We start from the raw sequence: 7670 nt of genomic DNA on the forward strand, positions 1-7670 counted from the left end.
ACACATGCCATATGTATATGTGGAATTACTCCCCAAAATACATTCTGCTACTTCTCCCGAGTATGGGGGTACCACATGTGAGAGACACGGGCTGGGGGGAAAACTAGGAGCTCGGTTTTGGCAAGGTTTAATTTGAGGAAGTGAAGTGACATCCAATCTGAAATGTCGTTCAGAAGGCTAGTGATTCGGGCGGAGACTGAAGGGGTGAGGCGAGGGGTAGAGAGATAGATTTGAGTGTCATCGGCATAGAGATGGTAGTGGAAGCCATGGGAGTTTATCAGGTGACAAAGGGAGGAGGTGTAGATGGAGAAGAGAAGGGGCCCGAGGACAGAACCTTGGGGGACCCCAACAGAGAGGGGGAGTGAGGGGGAGGTGGCAGCGTTATAGGTAACGCTGAAGGAGCGTTGTGATAGATAGGAAGAGAGCCAGGAGATAGCGGAGTCTCTGAGGCCGAAAGAGTATAGTCTTTTGAGGACGAGGGGGTGGTCGACCATGTTGAAAGCCGCGGAGAGGTTGAGGAGTTGTAGCACTGAATAGTGGCCATTGGCTTTAGCGGTTAGCAGGTCGTTGGTGAGCTTGAGTAGGGCGGTTTCAGTGGAGTGTAGAGGACGGAAGCCAGATTGTAGGGGATCAAGGAGGTTAAAAAATAGAAAACATAAAACAGTGCAGCGCTACAAATTCCTATACAAATGAACATATAATATATGCTAATCCAATATATCTTATCCCTTGTAAGAATATAGTACTGTGGTCACTCCCAGTGACATCTAAAATACTAAGTCCTTGAGTGTCCTAATAAGTGAAACACAACAACTCTTCATGCAGGTGCTCCAAACTGAGTGTGAATCCACAGTGACAGGGGTGCCCCCTCACCTTCCTGCCCAGGCCCCTCAGGACCAATGAGCTAAAAGTGCCTCTTTATGTTCCTCCAAAACCGTGGAATCCTCCTCAGCAGTAGTGGTGGGACTCTCCTCCTCTGGTAGGTTTTGTGTCCAGTTAACACCTCCCGGTACTAGGACAGGTGCCTCTCCATAAGCATCCCCAGTAAAGCCAAAAGATCCAACATAGTGTAAAACCGTTTACTTTATTAAAAGACACACTACAGTTGTCTACTCACACTTATGCAGCTATTCATCAGCGTTTGTTACACCACACCATAGGTGTACTGCCTGTGTGGATCCTAACAGGGTGCACCAAGATGGCACCCACGCTGGATATGACGTCACTGCGCGGTCCATTTAGGCCCCTCCCACTGGCGTATCTACGCGTTACGTCACGATTGGTGCACGTGACTTCCTCAGGTCATCCTGAGGAAGTCACGTGCACTAATCGTGACGTAACGCATAGATACGCCAGTGGGAGGGGCCTAAAGGGACCGCGCAGTGACGTCATATCCAGCGTGGGTGCCATCTTGGTGCACCCTATTAGGATCCACACAGGCAGTACACCTATGGTGTGGTGTAACAAACGCTATTTTAGATGTCACTGGGAGTGACCACAGTACTATATTCTTACAAGGGATGAGATATATTTGATTAGCATATATTATACGTTCATTTGTATAGGAATTTGTAGCGCTGCACTGTTTTATGTTTTCTATTTTTTGACTGTGTTTGGTGCCTGGGTTGTGGCACTTAAGTGCTGGCTGCTTAGCGTTTTATCGGTATAATAGCACAGGGGGTACTATATATTAATAGGATCAAGGAGGTTGTTGTCGGTGAGGTGGGAGCTTAAGTGATTATAGGCAAAGCGCTCAATGAGTTTGGATGTAAATGGCAGCAGGGAGATGGGTCTAAGGTTGTTCAGGTCAGTGGGATCCAGGGAGGGTTTTTTAAGTATGGGAGTGATGTGCGCGTGCTTCAGAGTGGAGGGGAATGTGCCAGTAGAGAGGAAGAGATTAAAGATGTGAGTGAGGGAGCGTAGGATGGAGGAGGAGGGTGATCGTAGGAGTTGTGTGGGGACAGGGTCAAGGGGGCAGGTGCTAAGACGAGCTTCAGAGATCTTAGTGACCTCTTGGGTGGTAACGGGGTCGAAGGAGTGGAGTCTTGAGGGGGTTTTAGCGTGAGGAATGTTGGGCGGGGTGGAGGTCTGGACAGTGGTGAGGTTGAAGGAGAGGAGTGTCGAGGGGGTTTTCGTGTGAGGGATGCTAGGTGGGGCGGAAGTCTGAGCAGTGGTGATGTCCCTGCGAATTGCGTCGATCTTGCTTTGGAAGTGGTTAGCAATCTCGTGGGCGGTGAGTGAGGTACTGGGTGGAGGTGGGGGCAGAGAGAGCAGGGAGTTAAGGGTGGAAAAGAGCCGGCGAGGAAAATATTTATATTTGTTGGCACATTTCATGTGTGCCCACCATTAGAAGTGGGTGGATGCAGGGAGGTTTCTAATGGTGGGCATACCACCACACACTTTTCCTTGCAGAGATATTTCAATTATAAAGTTGTTTTATTGAGTTAATGTTTTATTGTTAACCATTGTTGATTTCTTTGCAGGAATGTCAAACTGCAGCACTGACCTGTTTATTCTGACAGCAACAGGGTCTTGCTTTCAGAATAGACATAAGTAGGTGTGTGCAGTGCTGTCGGATGAGATTTTTCATCCGCAGTTAAAAAAAAGAGCATATATGCCGAAGCATGGGGGCCTGGGGTGGCCAGTGGGTGGATGGCCCCTATGCTTCGGTATATATATTTTATATTTGTCGGATGAGATTTTTCATCCGCAGTTAAAAAAAAGAGCATATATGCCGAAGCATGGGGGCCTGGGGTGGCCAGTGGGTGGATCTTTTTTATCATACCAAATAACTGGCCAATATATAGTGTTTTTGTGCATTAAAATGCAAAAAAGTGTATATTTTAAAAAACAATTGCGTTTGAAAAATCGCTGTGTAAGTACTATGTGAGATAAAAAGTTGCAGCACCCACCATTTTATTTACTAGGGTGTCTGCTCTAGAAAAATATATAATGTTTGGGGGTTCACTTTAATTTTCTAGCAAAAATACTGATTTTTTTAATGTGAACAAAAAGTGTCAGAAAAGGCTTGGTCTTCAGGTGGTTAGAAGAGTGAGTGATGTGTGGCATAAACTTCTAATGCTAGGCATAAAATGCCCCAAACCCCCAAAATGACCCCTTTTTGGAAAGTAGACACCCCAAACTATTTGCTGAGAGGCATGTTGAATCGATAGAAGAATTTATTTTTTTACCACAAGTTTTTGGAAAATGACAAAAAATTACACAAAATTGTCATTTAAATCGTTTTTTGCTCACACATGCCATATGTATATGTGGAATTACTCCCCAAAATACATTCTGCTACTTCTCCCGAGTATGGGGGTACCACATGTGAGAGACACGGGCTGGGGGGAAAACTAGGAGCTCGGTTTTGGCAAGGTTTAATTTGAGGAAGTGAAGTGACATCCAATCTGAAATGTCGATCAGAAGGCTAGTGATTCGGGCGGAGACTGAAGGGGTGAGGCGAGGGGTAGAGAGATAGATTTGAGTGTCATCGGCATAGAGATGGTAGTGGAAGCCATGGGAGTTTATCAGGTGACAAAGGGAGGAGGTGTAGATGGAGAAGAGAAGGGGCCCGAGGACAGAACCTTGGGGGACCCCAACAGAGAGGGGGAGTGAGGGGGAGGTGGCAGCGTTATAGGTAACGCTGAAGGAGCGTTGTGATAGATAGGAAGAGAGCCAAAAGATAGCGGAGTCTCTGAGGCCGAAAGAGTATAGTCTTTTGAGGACGAGGGGGTGGTCGACCATGTTGAAAGCCGCGGAGAGGTTGAGGAGTTGTAGCACTGAGTAGTGGCCATTGGCTTTAGCGGTTAGCAGGTCGTTGGTGAGTTTGAGTAGGGCGGTTTCAGTGGAGTGTAGAGGACGGAAGCCAGATTGTAGGGGATCAAGGAGGTTAAAAAATAGAAAACATAAAACAGTGCAGCGCTACAAATTCCTATACAAATGAACATATAATATATGCTAATCCAATATACCTTATCCCTTGTAAGAATATAGTACTGTGGTCACTCCCAGTGACATCTAAAATACTAAGTCCTTGAGTGTCCTAATAAGTGAAACACAACAACTCTTCATGCAGGTGCTCCAAACTGAGTGTGAATCCACAATGACAGGGGTGCCCCCTCACCTTCCTGCCCAGGCCCCTCAGGACCAATGAGCTAAAAGTGCCTCTTTATGTTCCTCCAAAACCGTGGAATCCTCCTCAGCAGTAGTGGTGGGACACTCCTCCTCTGGTAGGTTTTGTGTCCAGTTAACACCTCCCGGTACTAGGACAGGTGCCTCTCCATAAGCATCCCCAGTAAAGCCAAAAGATCCAACATAGTGTAAAACAGTTTACTTTATTAAAAGCCACACTACAGTTGTCTACTCACATTTATGCAGCTATTCATCAGCGTTTGTTACACCACACCATAGGTGTACTGCCTGTGTGGATCCTAATAGGGTGCACCAAGATGGCACCCACGCTGGATATGACGTCACTGCGTGGTCCCTTTAGGCCCCTCCCACTGGCGTATCTACACGTTACGTCACGATTGGTGCACGTGACTTCCTCAGGATATCCTGAGGAAGTCAAGTGCACCAATCGTGACATAACGCATAGATACGCCAGTGGGAGGGGCCTAAAGGGACCGCGCAGTGACGTCATATCCAGCGTGGGTGCCATCTTGGTGCACCCTATTAGGATCCACACAGGCAGTACACCTATGGTGTGGTGTAACAAACGCTATTTTAGATGTCACTGGGAGTGACCACAGTACTATATTCTTACAAGGGATGAGATATATTGGATTAGCATATATTATATGTTCATTTCTATAGGAATTTGTAGCGCTGCACTGTTTTATGTTTTCTATTTTTTGACTGTGTTTGGTGCCTGGGTTGTGGCACTTAAGTGCTGGCTGCTTAGCGTTTTAACGGTATAATAGCACAGGGGGTACTATATATTAATAGGATCAAGGAGGTTGTTGTCGGTGAGGTGGGAGCTTAAGCGATTATAGGCAAAGCGCTTGATGAGTTTGGATGTAAATGGCAGCAGGGAGATGGGTCTAAGGTTGTTCAGGTCAGTGGGATCCAGGGAGGGTTTTTTAAGTATGGGAGTGATGTGCGCGTGCTTCAGAGTGGAGGGGAATGTGCCAGTAGAGAGGAAGAGATTAAAGATGTGAGTGAGGGAGCGTAGGATGGAGGAGGAGGGTGATCGTAGGAGTTGTGTGGGGACAGGGTCAAGGGGGCAGGTGCTAAGACGAGCTTCAGAGATCTTAGTGACCCCTTGGGTGGTAACGGGGTCGAAGGAGTGGAGTCTTGAGGGGGTTTTAGCGTGAGGAATGTTGGGCGGGGTGGAGGTCTGGACAGTGGTGAGGTTGAAGGAGAGGAGTGTCGAGGGGGTTTTCGTGTGAGGGATGCTAGGTGGGGCGGAAGTCTGAGCAGTGGTGATGTCCCTGCGAATTGCGTCGATCTTGCTTTGGAAGTGGTTAGCAATCTCGTGGGCGGTGAGTGAGGTACTGGGTGGAGGTGGGGGCAGAGAGAGCAGGGAGTTGAAGGTGGAAAAGAGCCGGCGAGGAAAATATTTATATTTGTTGGCACATTTCATGTGTGCCCACCATTAGAAGTGGGTGGATGCATGGAGGTTTCTAATGGTGGGCATACCACCACACACTTTTCCTTGCAGAGATATTTCAATTATAAAGTTGTTTTATTGAGTTAATGTTTTATTGTTAACCATTGTTGATTTCTTTGCAGGAATGTCAAACTGCAGCACTGACCTGTTTCTTCTGACAGCAACAGGGTCTTGCTTTCAGAATAGACATAAGTAGGTGTGTGCAGTGCTGTCGGATGAGATTTTTCATCCGCAGTTAAAAAAAAGAGCATATATGCCGAAGCATGGGGGCCTGGGGTGGCCAGTGGGTGGATGGCCCCTATGCTTCGGTATATATATTTTATATTTGTTGGCACATTTCATGTGTGCCCACCATTAGAAGTGGGTGGATGCAGGGAGGTTTCTAATGGTGGGCATACCACCACACACTTTTCCTTGCAGAGATTTCTTCTCTTTTTTTTCATTCAGCCCACAGGCTGCATAAAGAAAAAAAGAACATAGCATATACACCCAACAAGGACCAGCGACGTACTGGTACACCACTGGACTTTGAATGGTTATACCAGGGTGATGCCTGCAGCTGCAGGCATCATCCTGGTATCATTTTTTTCAGCCGGCGATGGGCTTTCATGTAAAAGCATTCCTAGTGGCTAATTAGCTGCAGAAAATGCCCCCCTCCCCCTCCCTGAGATAGCATTAACAGTGATCAAAAAAAAAAATTAAAGGGACAGTGTAAAAATAATTAAATCAGAAAAAAAAAAAGGAACCTCGCCCACCCTCACCTGCGGTCGACAGCGTTGACCCTGTGCCAGTATGGAAACAGCGATTGCACCATGCAGGTGAGGTATCGCCACGAACGTTGGATCAAGGGCAGTAATTATAGCTCTAGACCTCCTCTCTAAATTTAAAATGGTAGCTTGTAAAGGCTTTTAAAGCGTTGCCTATAGATATTAAAAATGTATGCAATTTGTCGCCATTGCACAGGGCATGCGCAATTTTAAAGCATGTCATGTTTGGTATCTATTTACTCAGCATAGCATCATCTTTTATATCATACCAAATAACTGGCCAATATATTGTGTTTTTGTGCATTAAAATGTAAAAAAGTGTATATTTTAAAAAACAATTGCGTTTGAAAAATCGCTGTGTAAGTACTATGTGAGATAAAAAGTTGCAGCACCCACCATTTTATTTACTAGGGTGTCTGCTCTAAAAAAATATATGTTTGGGGGTTCACTTTAATTTTCTAGCAAAAATACTGATTTTTTTAATGTGAACAAAAAGTGTCAGAAAAGGCTTGGTCTTCAGGTGGTTAGAAGAGTGAGTGATGTGTGGCATAAACTTCTAATGCTAAGCATAAAATGCCCCAAACCCCCAAAATGACCCCTTTTTGGAAAGTAGACACCCCAAACTATTTGCTGAGAGACATGTTGAATCGATAGAAGAATTTATTTTTTACCACAAGTTTTTGGAAAATGACAAAAAATTACACAAAATTGTCATTTAAATCGTTTTTTGCTCACACATGCCATATGTATATGTGGAATTACTCCCCAAAATACATTCTGCTACTTCTCCCGAGTATGGGGGTACCACATGTGAGAGACACGGGCTGGGGGGAAAACTAGGAGCTCGGTTTTGGCAAGGTTTAATTTGAGGAAGTGAAGTGACATCCAATCTGAAATGTCGTTCAGAAGGCTAGTGATTCGGGCGGAGACTGAAGGGGTGAGGCGAGGGGTAGAGAGATAGATTTGAGTGTCATCGGCATAGAGATGGTAGTGGAAGCCATGGGAGTTTATCAGGTGACAAAGGGAGGAGGTGTAGATGGAGAAGAGAAGGGGCCCGAGGACAGAACCTTGGGGGACCCCAACAGAGAGGGGGAGTGAGGGGGAGGTGGCAGCGTTATAGGTAACGCTGAAGGAGCGTTGTGATAGATAGGAAGAGAGCCAGGAGATAGCGGAGTCTCTGAGGCCGAAAGAGTATAGTCTTTTGAGGACGAGGGGGTGGTCGACCATGTTGAAAGCCGCGGAGAGGTTGAGGAGTTGTAGCACTGAATAGTGGCCATTGGCTTTAGCGG

Source organism: Staurois parvus, unplaced genomic scaffold, assembly GCF_062004578.1.
Source record: "Staurois parvus isolate SC_StPar_1 unplaced genomic scaffold, SC_StPar_1.0 ptg001598c, whole genome shotgun sequence".
NCBI classification, from domain to species: domain Eukaryota; kingdom Metazoa; phylum Chordata; class Amphibia; order Anura; family Ranidae; genus Staurois; species Staurois parvus.